Source organism: Etheostoma spectabile, chromosome 1, assembly GCF_008692095.1.
Source record: "Etheostoma spectabile isolate EspeVRDwgs_2016 chromosome 1, UIUC_Espe_1.0, whole genome shotgun sequence".
NCBI lineage: Eukaryota > Metazoa > Chordata > Actinopteri > Perciformes > Percidae > Etheostoma > Etheostoma spectabile.
In genome coordinates, this window is record NC_045733.1 from 29,703,151 (window position 1) to 29,709,946 (window position 6,796).

Below are 6,796 nucleotides of genomic sequence, written 5' to 3' on the forward strand. Positions count from 1 at the left end.
AACAACAGACAACCACTCTGGTTTAGATCAGGGAGGCCGTTCCTCCCAATCACGCCTCGTATCTCCATCATTGCCCACGTGTGCATTGAAGACCCCCAGCAGAACTATGGAGTCCCCTACTGGAGCCCCATACAGGACTCCATTCAAGTCTCCAGAAAGACTCCTGAATATCCCGCACTCTCTGCTTATTTTGGGTGTGTGGAACTATTATGCACAAACAACAGTCAGAGTTTTCCCCCCCATCACCCGCAGGCGTAGGAGGCGACCCTCTCGTTCCACGGTCTAAACCCCACCGCAGGGCACTCAAGGCCGGGCTTGTGGAGTATCCCCACCACCCCGCGCTCACAGGCCCCACCGGCAGAGGAGTAGGAGAGTCCAACCCTATCCAGGAGAACGTTTCCAGACCGAGACTGGTGCGTAGAGTAAGTACCCCACCAGATCTAACCGGTAGCGCTCCACCTCCCGCACAAGTTCCGGCTCCTTCCCCCACAGAGAGGTGACATTCCACGTCCCCAGAGCCAGCCTCTGCCGCCCGTTCTGGTCCGTCGAAGCCCCTGACCTTCGCTGCCACCCATATGAGCAGCGCACCGACCCCTTTGGATCCTCCCACAGGTGTGGCCCATGGGCTGTAAATCACGTTTGAACATAAACAATATGTCCTTTTGGATGATTTTTTTTTTTAATGAGAGGACTCTTGTCTTGAGTTCACCCAAAATAAAATAAACACTTCTCACTAGTCCTGGGTCTACATGCAGATAGAAAGGCAGGAATCTCAGAGATAAATATTTAAGCAATCAAAATGTCCACTTATTGTCCTCGTTATTGGTCCGAACTTTAATGCTGTTGGTGACAAAACCTGCATGAAGAAAAGTGGTGTATTCCTTACCACTAACTTTTCTAGTATAATGTTAACTGTCTATACTTCTCTCATTATTCTTTTCACATTGTCAATTGCTGGGGGGGGTATAGTCGTTGCTGTGCTTTTGGTAAGGTGTTAACAATCACAAATGGTTGGAAACCAAAAACACTGCCGTGTGTGACTTCTTGTTTGGATATAAGATAGTTTAGGTTAAATGTTACATATATCTATAGGTCTGGTATTTATCGAAGCTGTCCCTGTTTGCAGCAATTTGCAGCAGTTCCCCAAGCGTCTGAGAGGTTTTTTGCTTTTTCTCCGCCAGTCGTCATCATTCGGCATGATTAGGTGTCACAAAAGAACAACTGCCAGGGTCATTAACATATATATAATAATGATAATACTTATCAGCAGTCACAAGGTGCTTTGTGTTGACCATTTATGGTTAAAACTGGGCGTGTACAGTGCGGGATAAGAGGCTGATTCACGTACTCAGACTTGTGGGTAATCTGTGATTTATAAAGGGAACATTGCTTACAGGTGTGCATGTGCAGGGTTTTATAAATCTGAATTCTTTTTGGCGTTTGCAGTTTTTGGCTTTTGGGCGTACGTACACTTTTAGCATGGATCCTACGCACAGTTTTATAAATGAGACCCCTGGGCATTTTATTTTGAAATGAGCTATCTGGCTTGACACATTTAGTCTTGAAAGCTCTTGATAGAAATAGAGGAGACACCGAAACAATCACTGCCATAGATGCGTTTTTTGAAATTTGCGCCCATAGTGGTCGAGGGAAATACAACCCACATGAGCTTTTTTCATTTTAAACGAGAACGTAACGGTAGCTGTTTTAAACATGTCATTGACAATGTAACTACTTAGTTAAGTTTAGAAACACATCGTGGTTTGGGTTAAAATCATCTGTTCTGTTCCTTACCTTTTGGTTATGCATGTGACTCAGAAAGTGATGTAGTGTGTCATTAGCGTCCATAATTGCAAACTCATTTAAGTATTGTTTGAACCCACAAATGTCTTTAAAATCTTGCTCTAGAGCCCAAAAATTATGTAATTTACAATATTTCTATTTCATTGTAACTTTGAAGCCTTTACTCTTTCCCATTACACATAGTTGGTTGACCCTTTGTTAATATAAGGATTTTAATCATTGCAGCTTCAAAGCTGCTTTGGAGGAAATTGCAAGGAAAAACCTCAACCTCAAGCACAAGGTTTCCAGATCATTTTTGAGGATGGCTCCAGTGTGTTCGAGGTGGTTTTGGCCTTAAAAGCAGGTTAATCTGACAGAATAAACTGCTGATCCCACAATGAGCCCTCACTCAGTGATAATCAATGCAGACCACACGGCTGTTCGAGGAGTATCAAACAGACACTGTGGTTCAGTGAGTCGAGACTGAAAGTCTGAAGAGACGTCGGAGTGGACTCGCCATCCAGATATGCCGGAGGTGAAGAAGAAATCAACATACAATACATCTGTTCTCTAGGTTCTCAAGGTTGAAAACATGTTTGTAGCCTTTAAGAGGGTCTTCTAACCTTTTAGTCTACATTGAATACAATTAGAAAGAAAAGTAATTGCCCTTTAAGCACAAGGACAAAAGTAATTTTTTGGTCTTTCATTTTCTGCATTCTTTTCAATGATGATTGTGTGTGATTGACGACCTTGTGTGAGCACCACTATACATTAACACACACACGCACAAACACACACACTTGACCTCCATAAGCACCATCTCCAGAGCCCGTGCTTCCCTCCCTCCTCCTGCCAAAACCCAGAGGAAATTAGTGGCCTTGTGTCTTTTTCAATGGACCTTGTTTCTTTTCTTTTCTTGTTCGTTCCTTCTCTCTCTCGCTCTCTCTCTCTCCCTCCGTCCGCCTCTGTTGGCGAATTTGATCCAGGCCCGGGATGGGGAAGCAGGGTGAGTAAATGAAATATTGATCCGCTCCTCCGTGGCCTTGCCTTCACCTTGTCCTGCGTGCTGAGTTACCGACTCTTCCGTTCTGCTTGTAATAGGAATTATTACAGGAGGCCGGGGCGAGTAATTACTTGGCATGGCGGAGAGGGTGCAGAGGAGGGGCTGCTCTATATTTTCTCTAAAGAAGTTATTTACCGCACTTGCTACCTCCAACCCAGCACTGCCCCCTCCCTCCCCTCTGACCCACCCTCCTGCCGCAGCCATGTCATTCTTAACCTTAATTCAATTCTGTTAACCATCATTAATCACACGAGGCATCGAGGGAAGTTTATCAAACGTTGGCTGAACCGAGAGGCTGCGAGGCTAACTGAGCGAGCACAAGGACTGTGTTTGCAGAAATGTGTCATGGATCCAGTCCTGTTTGTGGCTCTGTGTATGTGTGTGTGCAACATCTGTCTACAAGCACCTGTGTTGCATATCAGTTGCTCAACACACACTCTGACCATGTGTGTAAAATAACACACATGGTTAGAGTGTCACATGGCACAAAGTTGTTTTTTTGAGTGTGGTGTTGATGGACACACTTTTTGGTCCCACTATGAAAATGCAACTTAAATGTACTCACAGATTGAAAATAAAGGAAACAGCTCGTGGTAGCGTGATAGCTCAGAATAAGAAATGTTGGCATTTCCATTCACTTTATTTTCACCCTAATTTATAATTGAGGTTTTCCATTTTTAGCCATCAAATAATGCAGTTCATTTAATGTTTGTCACAGTAACTTCCTTAACGATACATTCATTTTTCTAATACCAAATGGGAAATGGCATCTATTTAGACAGCTGCTTCAATCGGGCTTCACTCGCTGCTTGGCCACCAGCTAGTATCCAATATGTTAATCCAGATGTACAGTAAGTATGTCTGTATGTATGTATGTATGTATGTAAGTATGTATGTATGTATGTATGTATGTGTAAATAGACAAAAAAGAAGTGCATTTGCCATAACAACTTTACAACGTGATAACATGTCAATGTTCTGCTAGTTTCACTGTAGGTGAGGAAGTGTCATAAATGCTCTGATGCATACTTACATGTCAAATCTAGAGCTGAGCAAGGGTCAGCTTTCTCTTGCTGTTTCATGTTATATCGCACCTAGCAGCAACACTCAAACTGCTGCTCACGCGTGCGTTACGTTAACAATTTTAGGTGACACACTCCTGAACGCAACAACGGGTGAAATCCAAGCATCTGCGTTTGCGTACTTGCATGGATCATAAATGCCCTAAATGGACTTCATTTATATATATATAGTGTCTTCCTATCTTACCAGACAAAGCCCTTCAAAATGTTGCCTCTCATTGACCCATTCACACACATTCATACATACACCGATGGTGGCAGAGCTGCCATGCAAGGCTGGCCTGCCCATCGGGAGCCACTTGGGGTTCTGACACTCAACTCAAGACACTGAACGGACCACCCGCTCTGCCTCCTGAGCCACAGCGTTCAACGCTGTTATGTCAACGTTTCAGCCGTAACTGCAGGTTAGCTGGTTTCTAGGCCTTCAGCTACATCCGACTGTCATCATTACTCTGCATTTTTAGGAGTTGAAAGCATGGACACCAACAAACTTGTAGAATTAAAAATTAAAGATTGTTGTGTGTCCTGTAGCTTTAACCAATACATTATTAAACTTCTTGTCAGCATTGGTAAGGGGGAAATTGAAGAAAGTAAAGTTTTATTGTCTAAAGTTTAAGTTTAGGAACAACTCTATTGTCAAAACAAACTCCCAGTTGCAAACTTGAGTCATGAGTTGGTGATTTAATTTTTTAAGATTAGCATCAGATGGCTGCGGGTCAGATTTGAACCCGGGCTGCTGCCAAACACTGAGCCTACATGGAGGGTACACTCTACTGGGTGAGCTAGAGGTCACCCCAAACGTTGGTGATTGAACCGCCGCATCACTTTCTTTTACTTTTCGTTGTCATTTCTCCTTCGCCTTATCCTTTCAGAGTAATGAAACTCATCTTATGAATGATGCCATTAATACTAATTCCACAAAATGTTAGATTGCGTGGCTTTTGTTCCTGTGTGAGGAGAGAGTCGGTGGGCAGGACACCTGCAGCAGTGACCTGCTGTTGGGTTGGAGTTTGATGTATTCCTGCGTCGCTCCACGAGGAAGTGGCCGTTTGTTTGGGTGATAGATCCACAGCGGTTGCGTCCTTGGCTTAGCGGTGGCCCGTCTGGTGCTGCCAAGCTGGGTGATATCCCACTGCATCAGAGTCCCGCTGAAGGTCAACGCTGATGGGACAGAGGAACTAGCAGCGATCCATCCTGGGATGGGACACTGGTTTAACAAGGCTACAGGGCTGGGGAGGAGGGAAAAAGGACAATAAGTAACCCAAAGCTTTCTTTCATGGATGTTGTTGAACCATTTGCCGGCAGCCTCATGGTCTGAACAAGTTGATTTAATGAAGAAAAAAAAAACAGCCTTGAAAACATTTTTTCCAATATGTCAGGAATTCTTTTCAGGCACAAGAAATTATTTTTTAATAAATATTACTACAAATGCTGTCCAACTTTCTTGTTATTCAGACACCGTAATGGATTTCTGTTGCTTTCACTTTATTTGATACAGGAATGTACTGTAGAAAATAATAAAACTGTCAAAATGTAATGAATGTTCTGTAAGATGCTTTGTAAGTAAATTTATTTCACATCCAAAGAAATAAAGTAATTAAATTGATACAATAATTGGGTCCAAATTTTGCAAATGTGGAATATTTGGTGTGAAAAGTGTAAGTGAGCGAATGAAGCTCAGGTAAAGCTCAAGTATACAGTACATAAAGATCAAAAGAGTCTCATTATTTTACCTTGTCGTTCCCATTAAAGGAAATTTGGTCAGAAGACAATTTTCTAAAAAATATGATAACAAAGAAAGAGAAGGAGCAGCCAAATTTAGATGTTATGAAGAAGTTCATGAATAAATGTGCCTTTAGCAAAGCAAAAAGAGCTAAAGTAAAAAGTTATGAAGAGAGAGTAATAAAGAGCTAAAGGGAGGATTCAGAGGCAGAGGATCAACGTTGACATAGCTTATGCCTACCATACACTAGAAGAGTTTGAACAGACTTTGAAAAGACTACAGTCTGACACCATCTCACATCAACAGACAATCATTTCACATCTAACGTTTAGGACGGTTAAATGTAAAGACTGGGGATCTTGCGGGGTCACGCATTGCACAACAACTAGATTTGTTTTAAAAAATGTAACCAAGCTAGCTAGCTGCTTAGTTACGTAAGGGAAAGTTTGCAGATTCTGCTGTACATGTAGCTGAATGGCGGCAGTACCCGGAGCGTTTATCCTCCCGTAAAACTCCTGTTGGATGACTCGCTTCAGAAGAGTTGGGGGTGGGGGACTGAGACTGAGTTTAGTGACCACCTTACATCAAACAATTGAGACAATGGGAGCGTGCCCCAACTCTAGCAAGACTCTCATGATTTCATTCCAATAATTAGTATGCAACAGTGGAATCGCTTGAAACGTCGTTGTAAGGTCAGCATCAGTGGGAAGCAAAAGCAGCAGAGCCACATACCTGGCACATGTGGCTAGAAGGTCAAGAACAAGCAGAGAGTAGACTGTTAAAGGGGAATCAGGGACAGGTGTTGCAGTTTGGTTAGGCACCAAAACTACTTGGTTAAGTTTAGAAAAAGTTCATGATTTAGGTTGAAATCAGTCATTTACAATGACATTTTTTTTTTATACATTGAGTCAAAAACAAAGACAAAGAAAGAAAAAACAAAAACAAAAGTGTCATCCTAAAAATAATAGAAAGCTACAAAAACTTTCTGAATCGAAAAGATTATTTGATAAGTACATGTGGATTGCCGTGTGTATTTTGTCCATGGTAAATCCCCGCCAAGAGGTCCCAAAATGTCCCAGTAAGCAAGAGTAAATGCTGTAGACATATTCTTTGTAAATCTTCACAATACTTCCCCGAACGAACCGA

At 42.4% G+C, this 6,796-nt stretch overlaps 1 long non-coding RNA gene across 1 annotated transcript in view; it reads left to right on the forward strand.

Annotated features, from left to right (window-relative positions):
- LOC116690225 (uncharacterized) overlaps nucleotides 1–5,998 on the forward strand; it is a 15,802-nt gene extending 9,804 nt beyond the window's left edge. The window contains exon 3 of the long non-coding RNA XR_004332192.1: nucleotides 5,880–5,998. This is a non-coding gene — a long non-coding RNA (uncharacterized LOC116690225). The remainder of the gene's footprint in view (nucleotides 1–5,879) is intronic.
- Nucleotides 5,999–6,796: the final 798 nt, after the last annotated feature.